Here is a 15,699-nt window from a genome sequence, read left to right on the forward strand (position 1 = left end):
CTTCCTCCCGCTCCTCCTCCTGCTCCTCCTCCTCCTGCTCCTCCTCCCACTCCTCCTCCTGCTCCTCCTCCTCCCGCTCCTCCTCCTCCTGCTCCTCCTCCTCCTTCTCCTTCTCCTCCTTCTTATCTTTTTTAACTTTTATTAGTATTTATTTGATGCTAAATCTACTCCTGGGCCATAAGTCTTTGTTTCTTCAGTTTCTTCAGGGATATCTTTTTCTTCTGTGCAACCTCTTCTTCTGGTTTAGGAACAATCTGCTCTTTCTCAGTAAGGATCATCTCAATGTGACAGGGAGAGCTCAGGTATGAGTTTACCCACCCACAAGCTCTGTAAGTTCTGTGCTGCATCTCAGGAACTTTTTTCACCTGGATGTACTCAATGATCAGATAGTCTACATCTAAACCCTTACGTCCAGCATTACTCTGCATTTTTAAGCATGTGGAGCAAAAATTCAGCACTCTTTTTAGGCCATTGACCCTGTGTCCAGCCCCATTGTTTGGCCTGGGCATACCTACCAACTCCACAGTTGTAATGATGGAATGGCACACATTGCTTCTGTAAAGTGACATCCTTCAGATACTTGGAGGCTTTTCAGATATGCATACCCTTGATGGCTTGGGCAGTTTGTTCTTAAAGCAAACACGGAGATTTGAATCTCTTGATTTGCATGATTTTGTGGGAGTTTCTGGGTCAAGTGAATAGTGAACCATTTTCAGAGGTCACCTCAGGCCACTTACAGGAAGAGGAAGCCCCATTATAATTTTTAATTGGTCTTTCTAATAGAGATCCTGTGACTATCACTGAAGGGCAACACTTTGGGGAAATTTTTTACCCCATGCTTCATGAGGTCAGGCAGAAGATAATTAAACCCATGGCAGTGAAACTCGCAAAGTTTCATTAGAACAAGAGAAAGGTTTGCAAGAAATAGGGAGGCTTTCTGAGAAATGCAGCCCTGAACTCAACCTTTGACTCTCAAGCTCTCAATTCTCAAAGTTACTTTTCGGGCCAAAGGATAGGCACTTCCACTCTTTTGTAGCTCTGGGAAGAGTCACCCATCTGGAAGGTTTCTCATCTCATAGTTCATTGGAAGGTATTGGGCATGCACAGTCTCCGCTCAGGGTCTCTGTGGTTTGCTGGTGCTGGGGGATGTCTGGCCAACACCTAGCTCCTTCCTGCGTGAGCTCACCCAGCAGGCCTGGCCCAGAAAGGTGGTGGGTGGGAAATCTGCAACAGCCGTGAACGGAAGGAGAAGCCTGAAGGTAGAGGAATCTGAGCTGAGTCCTCCATCCACCTGTCACCATTGACCAAGACTGCTTCCACCTGAAATTTGCCAATGTTTATTTGAGATGTTTATGTCTACATTCACAAGTAAAATGGCCTGTAAATTACTTTTTTCAAATCGACTTGTCTATTTTGGGTTCATGGTTATTATGTGAACCGAGAATCGTTCCCTTTTTCTATTTTCTGGGAGACTGTATATGGCTGAAAATCTTTGTAGAACTTACCTATAAAGACACCTCGATATGATGTTTTCTTCGTGGAAAGATTGCTAACTGATTCCATTCTTTAAAGTGTTTTAAAATGATTCAAGTTTTCTATTTTTCTTTAAGGTAATATTGTTAAGTATTTTCTGGAAATGTGTTTATTTTACCTAAATTTTAAATGTTATGGGCAAAAAGTCAAATATATTGTTCTCTAACATTTTACTCTCTGCTCTGACCATACTATGTCCCCTTTCTTATTATGAAAAATATTTTGCCTGTGTTGCTCTAGATATAGTTATGCTCATTTTCTGCCATTTTAGTTTCTGCTCAGTTATTTCATTGATTTTTACATCAGTGCCCCCCCTTTTTTGTAGCACTTGTCATGTTTTTTAATTATTATATATGCTGGCTCATTTGTTTATTATCCCCTGTAGACTATAATCCACAAAATCAGGGACTATATCTTTCTTCCTTATTATATTTCCAACGCTTGGCCCTATCCGTGATGTGAAGTAGCTGCTCAGTTTTCTGGATGAATGGGAGTCGAGATGAACAGATTGATGAAAAGGTGAATGTTTGGATGGGTAGGTGGGTGGGTGGGTGGATGGATGAATGGGTGAGGAAGCTGGTGTTCCATAAATGTTTTCTAGATAAATGGATGGATGGATGAAAGAATGGAAGGAAGCTTGGATACTTGGTTGTCAGAGTTGCAGCTCCACTACGCTAGGAGGCACTAAGGGACCGCTTGCGCGCGTTCAGCCCGGCGAGACGCCACTCTAGCTGCAGCCGGTGCTCCCGGTGCGTTTCCGCCGACGCTAAGCAGGTGGAAGGCGTATCCCGGTCTTGTGTCACCGAAGGAGTGCCCCTGAACCATCCCGCGCCTTCCCGCGCCGTCCCCCACTCTGACCCCGCCGTCTCCAGCCCTGACGCCCCAGGTCAGTCGCTGCCGGGCCGCGCCGCACTGGTACCCCCGGCGGCCTCCAAGGCTGGTGCTGCGTCCACCTGCCCCCGACGAGAGGAGAAACTGAGGTTCCAAGGAAGCAGGAAGATCAGGCCGGAGGTCAGCTCCGAGCCCAGGCCCGATTCCTGGTTGCGGGACCGCCTCCTCTGCCGGGTGTGGACCCCTCGGGTTCGTGTCCGAGAAAGGGCCCTCAGGTCAGCGGGCGTCCAATCCCCAACCGCACCCACCCCGCGGGGTATCCTTGAGGCAGCTCACGGCCAGAAATGGGTCCGGCGACGCGTGGGCCCCAGGCTTAAGGGCTTCTGATTTTCACTGTCCCCACCACCACCTCTGACACTCGGCATTTAATCCCTAAAGCCACTCGTCGGTTGCCTATAAAGTGTCCTTATGACCGTTTAGTCGTTTCCTCTCAATAACCTTTAAAGGAAAGTGTAAAACCTCCATTTTACAGACCGTTTGGCTGAGATTTAAATTCATGGACGCTCCCAGGGCCCCAGAGTCTGGATCCCACGCCCTGTTCTGCACTAAAGCCGCTTCCCGGTGCTTTTCCCTGCCTAGGCTTTGTGACTTTGTGGCTCTTGGAGACAGATGACAATTCTCTCTCGGAAGACTTTGCTTGTGTGCTCCGCACCAGCCGGCGCCCGCCCCCTCCTCTCCTGCAGGACCCTGCTCTGCACTGCTGGATGCTCCCCCACTGTGTCCAGGGGCTGAGGCAGTCTCCTGGGTGAGTGCTGCTGCTCCTGATCACTTTGAACTTGGGGGCTTGTGGCCTGAGTTCAGATCCTGACTCAGCTTCTCCTTAGCGTATAATTGTGGGTTGCTTCATTCTCTTGTCTTCACTCTGCTTCAGGTAGGGGAACTACAAGAGCTCTGGGAAGACAGAGGCCTTGTCTGTGTTTAACTTTATTTTTGAACCCACAGTGCTGGGCATATAGTAGATACTCAGTACATATATGTGGGAGGAATGAACAAATGAGGCATTTTTACCAAAAGTTGGTCTTTCTGTGGACTCTCTTGATAAGGGGAGATGGAGCCTTTACATGAAGTGATGATAGTGCTCAGGCTCCTGGCCTTGGCTGGGCAGCTTTGCCCTTCCTGGATGGATAACAGGTTGTTAACATGGGGTGATTTCTATGAGGCTTTTTAAAAAAGAGGATAAAACTTGGCCTGTGTCTCAAGGAGCTATGGGCTGGTTGCAGAGCCAATTATTAGGTTATTTCTCACCAAGGGCTTCCCTCCAGGAAGCCATTTCTACCTCCCTTCTCTCTCTTGTCCAGGTCTTTAGTGTGCAGGGTTCCTGGTGTGATGTGGCTTGAGATGAGGGTATTAACCATACTTTGTGGAATTGTTGGTTTTCTTGTCTTTTTGCTTCTCTCTGCTCAGATCTTGATGTCAGTGTCCGAGTCTTGCCTCGCCTTAGCCTCAGTGCCTGGCAGGTGCCCAGTGTTCAGAAGCTGTGGATCAAATGCATAAAAGGAGCCAAGAGAAGGGGACATGAATCCTTGTAAGGTGGCATGGCTCATCACGTGCGGATGATCAGGGAAAGACTGCTTGTGAGCCAGCCAGCCAGAAGAGGTGAGGGCACTTCTATGTTTTCTCTTCTTGGAATTGTTCTTCCTATTGGCCGTTATTCATTGGAGGCCCCTTGGCATGAGATGGAGCCCAGTACACCAGGGGAGGATTTTCCACATGCAGCCTCAGGTGCTTCTGCCCTACTGCCCTCCCCATTTATGCCAGGCATTGTCTGTCTGGTGCCACACACTCCCAAACCTGTTCTGGATTCCACATCCTGTTTAAGATCCAGCTTCCAGAACCTCTACAATTTCATCAGAGTTTGCACAGAAGATGATCTGAAAAGCCCTCTCTGCCACATCTGTTGTCCCACGTGGAGCTGTAAAGTTCTTTCCAGTTCATGAGAAAGTGGTGTGCCTTGTGGATTAGTAACAATAGCCCACATTTGTGAAGCCACTAGCTACTGTGCCAGATACTCTGCATGTGCTTGCCAGGACATGTTGTGACCAGGTGACATCTAGGTTGCTCATTCAGGGCTTCTCGTTTATTGCACAGGAGGCAGCTCAGTGCAGAGGGGCCCTTGAGTGTTGTCTCCATCCTGTCAGGAAGTGGCTGGACCAGGGTGCTCTCAAGGTGAGGTCTGTTCTCTGGGGATCTGGAGCTTTGCATGCCATAAGGTGCACGCAGAATCCTTGGGCGTGATGTACTCTGGGATGTAGATAAAGGAGAGATAAGGTGGCTTTGTCCTGGCCCCCAGTTTTACCCGCTCTGGGACCTCTGAGAACACACCTGGTTCCTCTTTATGTGTTTGGTTCGGAGAGCCCTCAGGCAGCCCTTCTTCAAATTTTATGTTGTCAGCAGAAAGGATTTTGGCATATGCACCTGTACCCGGATCTCAATCTCTCTGCCTCCTACTTTTGGACTGTTTCTTATCCCCATTTTCTCCTCCAAAAAGCAGAAATACCAGGGCCATTTTTTAAAATTATTTTTATTTTTTTTAAGGATCACATAGTCCCTGTCTCTTGGAGCCTAAGAACTCCATCACTGTTCTTTCATGGGTGTCTTCCCTTTACCTCTCTTGCCTGGACCAGGTTGAAGGAATTTTTACAGGCTTAGAAGCAACTTCTGGGTCTTTTTGCTCAATTGGGCTGACTGCTGCAGCCTCTGCTGTTGGCCCCCTTTTTTAGCAAGCCCTCTGTCCTTTTCTACCCTGTATTCAGAAGTGATCACACTGCACATGTCTTGTTCATTGGTAATACAGACAGGGGACATGTGGAAAGGGTTGTCCCATGTTTGGGGGGTCCACGCCCTCCCCTTCCAGTTCTGGGAGTTTTCCCAGTTTCTCTTTGCACACACCGTTGGAATCCAGGCCTTGGGGGCTGCTGTATGTGCTTTAGAGTCATTGCTGAGGTTTTCACTTCCTGCCCCTGCTGTTGGGAATCAGGCTACGTGTGTTGCTTAAGTTCCCCCTTGATGCCCAGCATAGTTGCTGTGGGTCAGCCATGGTACTTCTCATAAACCTGGCCTTGGCATTCTTTTCAGCCTATCACAGATTACACTTTAATCAGCATTGGCCACTCTGCCATAGACCATCCTCTGTCTCTTTAGAGTTAACTACTGTGCTTTTCATGAGGAAGTCTTGTGTCTTTTCAGGAAATAATGACAGCGAACATTGGCAGACTGCTTAGTATCCGTAAGCAGTATCTGAAAAGCCCTCTCTGAGAGCTTTCTGAGCAAAAAGACCCAGAAGTTGCTCCTAAGCCTATAAAAATTCCTCCAACCTGGCCCAGGCAGGAGAGGTAAAGGGAAGACACCCTTGAAAGAAAAGTGATGGAATTCTTAGGCTCCAAGAGACAGGAACTATGTGATTCTTAAAAAAATAAAAAATAAAAAAAATGACCCTGGTATTCCTGTTTTTTTGGAGGAGAAAATGGGGATAAGAAACAGTCCAAAAGTAGGAGGCAGAGAGATTGAGACCCGGGTACAGGTGGATATGCCCAAATCTTTTCTGCTGCTAAGCTCTTTCCTGATGCCTACCATGCCCTGATGTGGGCAAAGACATCGGGTGCTCATTTGTGGCTTCTTGTCTGTTGCAGATGAGTTCACTGTGTACGGAGGCATCACAGGAGTTGTCATGTCAGGAACATTCTCGACCCTGGTGTCCTTGAGGTAAGATCTCTAGTTTATTTTATGGAGTATTGGTTCCTTGTATCCAGTAGAGTCATGTGTGGATTCCCAGGGGCTTTGGGTGAAAATGTAAGGGAGCTGAGAGGTGAGATGAAGGTAGCATGCATGAGTCCCCAGGTCTGCTCACCACCCCAGCCCCAGGCAGCCTAGGTCACATCTGGCTCTTCACATGTCTTTAGCAGCTGCTGCAGGCTGGGGCCTCCAGAGTCCCACTTGGGTAATGAGAGCTCTCTGGGGTATCTGTCCTCCCTCCCTGGCTGCAGAATCATGTAATGGAAAGCGGATGCACCTAGGCATAAGATACTCCTATCCCTGGGTTTGAACCCTTTCTGCTGCTCTCTCAGCCAGTGACCTATTCAGATACTTATTTTCTTCATTCGAAAAACAAAGCTGTGATAGAGGTGACTTTTGTGGTGCTTAAGAACACATGATTTCTAGCATTTCCAACCCTGATATTTTCCCAGTGTTTTTGCCCGAAGCGACTTCTCTGATTTCCCTTGGCACAAGGGAGGTTTTATGGAGCTTTCGCAGGGAAGAATGGCCACTCCTGGGGTCTTGTGCTTGGCTGGTTTGTTTTCCCAGACTCAACCTGTTCCACAGGCCTTTGACACCTGCTTCTCTTCCTGGATCTCTCTTTGCCCTCCTATGCACCTGCATTCAAAAGAGATCACGGGCTATCTGTGCCCTGGTCGTTGATAATGCAGGGAGAGGAATTATTGAAAGCAGTTTCCCGTGTTTGGAGGGTCTATACTTGTCCCTTTCAAATGCTGACGCTTTCACACACTCCTGCTTCTCTAGCCAATGCTTTGCATTCTGAGGCATTGTGGGCTGCTGTGTGAGGGTCAGTGACAGGAGGCCTTTTAGCTTGACCTTTCTCAGCATGGCCTCCTATTGTCAGAGCCAGGCTATGTCTGTGTCAAGGTTTAGACACTTCAGGGTTGTTAGGAGCCAGGGTGAATTATGCATAATGAATATGCATAAGGAATAAGTGCTTATAGTGATTGCCATTAAATTTCCAAAGGGAAGCCACTTTTTGGAGATGGTAGACCTGGGAAGGTCTTTAAAAGAGTGGGATAGAGTGGGCACTAGGAAGGTAGTCCAGGGAAGGGAGCCACACAAGGACAACTTTGAGGCTGGGGTAAGCACAAGCACCTGGGGAGACAGATGTGCTGGCAAGTAATGACAGTGTGGAGGGATGGCTGCTGGGGTGGTGACCTTCACTGCTACCGCCATGCAGCGAGCCTCAGTGGGAGAAGCCCCTGGGAACAAGCTCTCTGGCTGTCTCTCTGCCAATTACATCTGCTCTGTTGCCCTGAAATTTTTTTTCTTTTAAGACAGTGTTCATTTTAACTCTTTTCTGGGAGCATTGACTTTTTTTTTTTTTGAGCCAAGTTTGGTGTGGGAAAAATACCTGGCAGCTCATGTGTGATTAACGGGGGGCATTCTCCCTGATACCAGCTTGAAGGAAGATGAGATGACATCGGAGACCAAACACTTGTGATTTCCTGCTCTGTGGCTTTATCACTCTAGGGGTGCTGTCTTGGATCTGGAGATTGTTGGAAGAAGCCCCAAGGGGATGGAGGCACTGGCCCTATCAAGATGGTGACCTGGGTCCCAGCTCCCCTGCAGGGGCCTCCTCATGGTGAGTCCACGCCAAGGGGTTAAGTCGGCCTACGATGTGGAAATTCCAAGTTGCTGGCCTCATGGGACCTTTTCCTTTATTTGAGAGTGAAGAGTGCTGCTGCCACATGACGCATCGCCAGACCTTCTTATCCCTGTTACCTTAGCGCGGAAAGGAAGGACTTTTCCATCCGAGTAAGCAGAAGGGAAGTGCTGGGGGACTATGTTCAGAGTTGGGGAACTTCAGCTGGCTCTGCCCCTTCCCAGCAGGTGTCACAGAGCGTGTGGACCAGGACTGCCAGTTTCCTTCCATCCGGGTAGGTCACCCAGTGTCCCCCATGTCTCCCTGCCTACTCTCGGTATAACTTTTTAGAACTAAGAGTTTTGTTTAAGTTTTCTGTGCTGTGTATCATTTTCCTCTCACCTACCTCAATAAATCTGGAAACTGTCCTGCTGCTTGGTTTTTGTTTTTCTTTTCTTCTTTTTTAAAATGAATCCCTCCGTGTGCCAGTGGGGCAGGGTATAGAGAAAGCGGGTCACAGGGGCAGATCTTCCAGCTTTCGGTCACTGAGTCTTTGCACTTGGCACACTCCTAAGGCCTAACCTAGAGGATAGGAAATGGGGTGAAGAATTTGAACCCAGGTTGAACAGTCCCAAGTGCTTCTGGATGGCTCAGGTTTGGGATGGAAGACGACTGTTAGAATTATTAGCTGAGGGACATTTGGGCCAAGGCTTTGGAAAGAGGATAATAATGGGTAGATGTGGAGAGTAGGTAAATGGCTGAAGCCCTCGAGGAAGGCAGGAGTGTCCTGTGCTCTGGGGGTGAAAGTACACCTGGTGAATTTAGGGAGTTGGTTTTGAGCAGGGGTGAGGTGTACAAGGAGCCCTTGGGAAAACTCTGAAGATGTGGTAGGCAAAGGCCAAGTGTTGGGGTTCCTGTTACCACGAGGTAGAAAATGTGTTTAGGAATAGTAATGGCAGTTATGTGCCAAGCATGCATTTATCACCCTGTGGGTTCGTGTTACCCTGTCCTTATTTGTCAGGTACCTTCCACACAGAGGCCATGGTGGAAAGGGAGGAGTTAATTGTCCATTTCTTCCACTGAAATTGAAATCCTCTTGACTAGGCTGAGGCAGAGACCAGGTGGTCAGGCCTACCTTCATAAATTTAGCACCTTGATGGCCTCCGTCACCAGGAGGCATCCTTGGGGGCTGGAGGGTCTCTCTCCCTGCCAGTTCCGGCAGAGATCTTTCTTTCTGACCTGCCTCTCTCCTTAATTCCTACCCAGGGACCATTTATGCTCTCGAAGACGCCCTGCCTGCTCTAACTGCTGTCTGCCTCAGTTTCAGCCAACCATAACCCCACTCCTCTAGTGACAAGTGACCACATTTCCCCCAACTTGGCCAGAGTTCCTTCCTTTTCAGTGAAGTTTCACTGTTAGTTGTTGCCTTGGTGTTTGCAGACCTCTTTCTTTAACACTGACCGTCCCCTCTCACTGCAAAGCAGCTTCCGGTCAGCTTTTGGTAGTAGTGTCTGCACTACCCACCCCGCCTTTATTCTGTTTATTCTCTCAGGGTTTTCTTGGCTGCCTTCCTCAATCCTATAGCTCTCCCTAGCACTCTGCCACCCTTGCCCCATGCGACCCTCAGCCCCAGCACAGACTTCCCATTCTCCAGGGGAGACGTGCAGGGCCCTGCTCACTGCCCATGTCTGCCTGTCCACCTTTATTTCACGCATCACTCCCCACAACCACCACAGACCCCCACCCTCACCCCCGCGCCCGCCACTCTACTTCTGCAGGTTTCTGAATATGCTCTCCTTTTCCTGGCCTATGTGCCTAGAATGCCTCCTCCATTTCAGATGCTCGCCTGACTCAGCTTGCGTCGGTTCCTTCAGGAAGCCGTCACCGGCTAAACCTCCACCCAGACTGGTTTCCCTGCCGCTCTTTTCATTTACACCCAGTCTCAGTGATGTGCAGGCACAATTCTAGGAACTGGTTAACAAGGCAAAAGAGCAAATCCCTGCCTTGACGGTACATCCGTTTTTGAGACAGATGTACCATAAACAAAATATAAAACATGTTATGTGCTAGAGAAGGGCCAAGGGAAAAAAAAGAAAACCTGGAAAACAAGACAGGAAGTCTGGATGCGGGCATGGGGAGTGGCGTTTTAAGCTGAATTGATAAGGAAGGCCTCACCTGGGAGACATGATCTGAGTAGTGAGGGGCTCTCACCTCTGGGTGTTCACGGCAGCCTGTGCGCCTCCATCACAGCATGGACCCAAGATGATAGGAAACTGGGATACCAGGTCCAGGGAACTGGACGGGCGAGGCAAGAGGCCTCTGAGGCCATTGCAGTGCTGCACCTGATTATGAATGTCTACCATGTGGTGAAGGTGGCTGCTCAGTCAAGTTGAGATTAGCCAGTCAGACCAGGCTGTGCATGTCTTGAGGTCAGGTTCTACCCCTGTCAGCTCTGTAGCACCTTGCCTTCCCTCCCCTCCCATCCACAGCTCAATGGGCCAGGGAACTACAGTCACCCAAGGACAGGCCTAACCCATGACCTTCACCTAGAACCAAGGGCAGTGATAACCAAACCAAGCAGTTTTCCTCCTGGGGATTTCTGAGTGTGTCAAGAGCCTGGGTAAGCTCAGTTCCCGTCTCTTCCTGTTTGTTCCTGCAACCAAGGCTCTTGGTTAACAACGCAAAAGAGCAAAGCCCTGCCCTCACCAAGGCTCTTGGTTGCAGGAACAAACAGGAAGAGACAGGAACTGAGTCCCTTTAACAACAGAGTCCAGAGGTGCCGAGCATTGAGCTTCTGTTACAGGCAAGAGAACCAATTCTAGAACTCATTATAGAGGTGGGGTGATATTCCAATTTTCAAACCACGTTCATGCTCTACAAGGTCTGGCTGTGAGCAGCACTCAGACTTGCCACGAGGCCTAGGGGCTCAGTTTTCCCTGAAGTTTTTATAAGGCATGACCACGTGACAAAAATTCCTGTCTTCTTTTTCTTTATAAGAGACCTTACATTCACCACTATTGTGCCATTACTAGAGGGTGTTGTTATTCACCAGCATAGTGACTGACACATGCAAAGAGTACAGTCAGTATTCAAGGATGAGGAATGAAGCCAGGAGTGGCCTTGAGGAGTAGCTCACCAAGGCCCCTTCGCCCCAGTGACTACAACTGCCCTATCACCAGGATACCTAACTCCTGCACTGGGAAGCAGCCTAGTGAAGTCATTAAGAGCCTGTTGAATTCTGATGTTGTCCCTTAATTGCTGTGGAGCCTGGTGTACATTCTTTTGCCTCCTGGAACCTCAGTTTCTTGCTCTGTAATCTGACCATCAGAATAGCACCTACCCCAAATAGTGAGAGTTAAATAAAATGATGCATGTTAAATGCATAACATAGTACCTGCTTCATACCAAGTGTTCAATATATGTCAGCTATTTTTATTTGATGAGCATTTCTAGCTAGTTGATAATTAAAACGAAGAACAAATATAAAATGTCATTGTGACAGACTCATCTGTTAATGTGACACCGTGAATATCTTTTTCTTTGATAATTTGCAGACATCTCAGTGGGGCTGGTGATTGATGGAACTTTTATTAAATGCCATGCACTGTACTAAGTAAGCCACATATATAATTACCTCATTTAATTTTCACAACAACCCAGTGAGGTAGATTTAATTATCCTCCATTTTATAAACGAGGAAACCAGGCTGGGAGAAATGAACAGACTCTCTCACTTCTAAGGAGTATCTCAGTTGGTTTTCCATTTCCTGGTATATATAGGCTGATTTCATAAATAGCATGAACATGTCAGGCTGTCAGATGCTTGTTTGTACTGGAAAACTGGAAATTAGGATATTTTACTATTCCCTCCATCGCTTCAAATTATTGCCTATTATCCAGTCTTCCTAAAATAGTCTCCATCTAAAACAACGGTCTCGAGGACTGAACTTGTGAACCTGAGATGTACAGAGACGATGGGCATGTTTCAGCCAACACCAAGATATCAGGTGTCCCTCTCATTACTGTTGTGTTATCTTAGGTCTTCTGAGCTTGAGGAAGCCTTCTTAGAGTATTACTAAGGTGACCCAAGAACCAGGATTAGGAGCAAGAAGAGCCATGAGCCTATTAGAAAATTGGTGTGTGGTCCCAGAGGCCCCAGAGAAGCAGCCAAGGGAAGTTATGTAGCAGAATCAAGCCAGCATGGAGAACACTGGAGGTTCATCTGTCCATTCAAAAAAATAGTTGTTAGGCAGTGTGCTGACAAGTACGTCAATCACAAGTTCTATTCACACCCCACATATTTATGGAACAGTCACTGTGTGCTGGGCCTTACTCCAAGCTGGGCATACAATTCTGAACAAAGCAGAGGAGGAGCCACATGGAGCTTATAGTCTAAACAGCACTGTCCATTAGAAACATAATGCAACCTATATTTGCAGTTTAAAATTTTCCTAGTAGCCACATTAAAGAAACGAAAAGCAGATGACATGCAATTTAGTAATACATCTTATTTAACCCACTACATTGAAAAATACTGTCGTTTTATCATATAATCAATATAAAAATTATTGATCCTTTACATTTTTTTCTCCGAAATAAGTCTTTGAACTCTGATGTACATTTTATGCTAATAGCACATCTTAGTTTAGACTTACCACATTTTAAATGCTCAGTAGCCACTTTTGGATGGTAGAGACCTAGATGATGAGGGGTTCAAGGCTAATTCTGTGGAAGAAGAGTGGTGTGAAGATGCCTCTTTGACAGGAATCCTACTATATTTGTAGGGACTTAAGCTGCTCCAGCCTGGGTTCCCCACTCTCTGGTATCCCTCTTCCCCATCTTGGCAGAGCGGGGCCAGGTAGATACCAGGTGTGCCTGATGGAGTCCTGCATCACGTTTCAGAGCCTTCTGGAGGCAGGATGCCAAGTTCCGTATTGCTTTTCAGACACGGCCTCCACCTACTGGAGTTAACCTCCACCTACTGGAGTTAACCTTAGCTACTTGTTTCCTAAGGACCTATGAGATGCCAGCGTCTGTGCTGAGCCCTGCGAACACACACCAGTGGGCATAGAAAGGTGTTAGCTCACGGTCCTGTTATGATAATCAAGTAACCCACAAAGAAAGCAAGCATTTAAAATTAAGAAATGCTGTGGAAGACAAACAAAAGGGCACAGAGACTAAGGTACACCCGACATCTTGGGGGGATCAGAGAAGGTCTCCCTGAGGAAGTAGAATCAACCGAGCAAAGGAGGAGTGGTCCATGTGCAGAAGTAACGTGGAAGATGCAGGGAGGAGCTCAAATGCAGCCAGTGTGGGTGGCGTGCAACACCGAGGATTAGGGCAGCAACCTGGAGTGGGTGTGAGAGCACTGGCTTCAGAGTCACCTAGACCAGCTCCAACCCAGCTGGGTGACTTGGATGGTAAGTTTCAATCTCTCTGAGCCTCAGTTACCTCCTTTAGGGTGATGTGGTAAAGATTACAGAGAATGACATATGAAAACTCTTAATATAGTAGGTGCCCTGATTTCATTGTTAAATTATTGAGCTCATTAATTATTGAAGGTTCTTCTCCACCATATTAAGAAAGGTGGCAAAGTTTTGTGTTTGTTTCCTTGTCTTAGGGACTTTGGGTCGAGGCTCCAAAGTACAAGTTTTTAGGGAAGTGGGGACAGACCTCTCCCCCTTTATTTTTTCCATCGTTTTATTTTTACTTGAAGATTTGAACAATACGTGTAATAGACTTGCCTTTTTAAAAAAAAAAAAAACAAAAATAAACCTTTTATTTTAGAATAATTTTAGATTTACAGAAAAGTTAAGAACCTAGTACAGAGAGTTCCAATATGCCCTTCACCCAGCTTCCCCTAATAAGCACAGTACATTTGTAGCCACAGCATATTTGTCAAAATTAAGAAATTAATACCAGTTTCTTGGTAGTGTCCCTTTTTCTTTGCCACGTCCAACCCAGAATACCACGTTCCATTTAGTCATCATGTCTCCTTACTCTCCTCTAATCCGAACCAGTTTCTTAGTCTTTTCTTGTTTTTTTTTTTTTTTTATGACCTCTTTTTATTAGGGGGGCTGTTGCCTGAGGCACTGAGGGCATTTTGCTTATCCAGGCTGACTTTCCCAACTATGACACTGGCCTACATAACTGGCCACAGAGATTCCAGCAAACAGGGAAGCTTGTTGGGCCCATATAGAGTGTAGTGATTTATTGATGGATATTTAGAAGAGGTATTAGGACTTGATTTATTGTCTTATCAGTGTATCTGAAGATTCTTGGTGACCCAGGTACCATCTCCTCCTGTTCAAGTCCAGGAACCATCTCTTCATGTTTTTTACTGTAAAGGGTACCATTCTTGCTTGATTTCATATTTCCTACTGCCAAGAGGTATGCTGTTTAGAACCTGTTAGTATTGAAGCAATACAGATCTTAGCTTTATAATTCTCTAATACATCTGTTTGATGCTGGATATATCATTGCTATGCTGTCGCATCATATGTGGGTGGTGTTTCCTGTATACTGACTTCCAGTGACTTTTTCAAAGATTTTCTTATGCCTCATTGACAAGAACTGCAAGTACAAATCTTACCTAGAATGTGCAGGAAAATGTGAATGATAATTTATTTTCTGGTCATGTTAAATTTACCATTTAGAAAATTGTTTCATAAACATAGACTGACACACCTCCCAGTCATATCTTGAACTCTTTAGGTCATAATCACTACATTTCTAAAATGTGATTGCTTTCGATGTTGACCACACTCATGCCTTCCACATACTACTAGCAGTGGGGAGCACAGGAAAGGGATGTGAGAGCAGAGTGAGAAGAGCAGTCCCATTCATACAAGATACATCCATCCCTTGTTCTCTGCAGCTTAAGACATATGAGAGCACCATGTTATCACATCCATTGAAGGTGAGAAAGTACATAAATGGGAAGAGCACGTTGACATTGCTGAGCAACGTCTCAAAAGTCCTTGGAGAAGATAGGCACTGCTGCTCCTGCCAAAGGGGGTAAGGTGACTGCCCCAGGGGCCAGCTGGGGAGAGGAGTACAGAGCACACAGAGTAAATGATGTCTGCTGCCCTATCTCTCATTGCCCCAGCCAGAGTGGCACTGTGGTCTGAACACAGAGGAGTGAGCCAACACCAAAGCCTACACGTGTACCTCCAGCCCAGGTGTCTGCAGTAGACTGTTGATAGCTCAGAGTCTTGAACTCACCCTCGTTTCAGTGTGAGTGAGAGTCACCCAAATCAGCATGGTGACACGCCATTTTGGCACCCCAATTTCACAGAAGCTGGTGAAAGAAATACTGCACCAGCTAGTAACAGTGAATTCCTCACCAGGCTGTCCTAGAAACAGAGCTGGTCATGAGACACCAGGATGATTCCATAGAGTGGGTCCTGGAGCTCCTCAGGACATCTGGTTGACCCTACACATAAGTGAGAGGGGTGGAAGTAAGATAAGAGAGTTGAAGAATTCTCCAAGGAGAAGAAATGGAGAATGAGGCCCACAGGGGATGACTTTGTCTGGGACTGGGTCACCCTGCCCATATGGCACTTCTGGCTCTGGACAGTCTCAACCACTGGAGTAAGACTTGGAAAATTTCAAGAGAGAAATTCCTGGCTAACAGGTGGGGCCTGGTGTGGACTTGGGATCCTACCAAGATGGCATTGTTGGCCTTGGAGGGGCACTTAGAACATTTTGAAGAATGCCAATCCAAAGTGCTTGGTCTGGGCCAGGGATCCCTTACCTGGGTCTAATGATGGTACTACCACTAGCCACTAGATATTCACTAAGACAACAGTAGCAGCAAGAAAGTGGGCTTAATGCTGAGCCAATGAGCCTTCCGTCTATCCATTTATCTATCCATCCATCCATCCACCCACCCACCAAACAAATGTTCATTGA

At 46.9% G+C, this 15,699-nt stretch overlaps 1 long non-coding RNA gene, 2 other non-coding genes and 1 pseudogene across 7 annotated transcripts; 3 read left to right on the forward strand and 1 right to left on the reverse strand.

Moving 5' to 3' along the window:
• Positions 1 to 148: 148 nt before the first annotated feature.
• On the reverse strand, positions 149 to 710 carry LOC102893450 (annotated as a pseudogene).
• Positions 711 to 2,255: 1,545 nt separating this feature from the next.
• On the forward strand, positions 2,256 to 8,219 carry LOC107196372. Of its 5 annotated transcripts, none has more exons than XR_003043194.1 (7): positions 2,256 to 2,639; positions 3,004 to 3,169; positions 3,829 to 4,020; positions 4,513 to 4,590; positions 6,054 to 6,126; positions 7,603 to 7,786; positions 7,872 to 8,219. It is a non-coding gene; the product is annotated as an uncharacterized LOC107196372 (long non-coding RNA). The 5 variants fall into 5 exon arrangements; XR_001517775.2 differs by having other exon boundaries at positions 7,675 to 7,786; XR_001517777.2 differs by having other exon boundaries at positions 7,675 to 7,786; positions 7,879 to 8,219.
• Positions 5,166 to 5,297, forward strand: LOC112471361. Its single transcript, XR_003043263.1, has one exon. It is a non-coding gene; the product is annotated as a small nucleolar RNA SNORA71 (small nucleolar RNA).
• On the forward strand, positions 6,794 to 6,927 carry LOC112471359. The gene has a single exon (XR_003043261.1). It is a non-coding gene; the product is annotated as a small nucleolar RNA SNORA71 (small nucleolar RNA).
• Positions 8,220 to 15,699: the final 7,480 nt, after the last annotated feature.

Source organism: Pteropus alecto, unplaced genomic scaffold (genome assembly GCF_000325575.1).
Source record: "Pteropus alecto unplaced genomic scaffold, ASM32557v1 scaffold45, whole genome shotgun sequence".
NCBI lineage: Eukaryota > Metazoa > Chordata > Mammalia > Chiroptera > Pteropodidae > Pteropus > Pteropus alecto.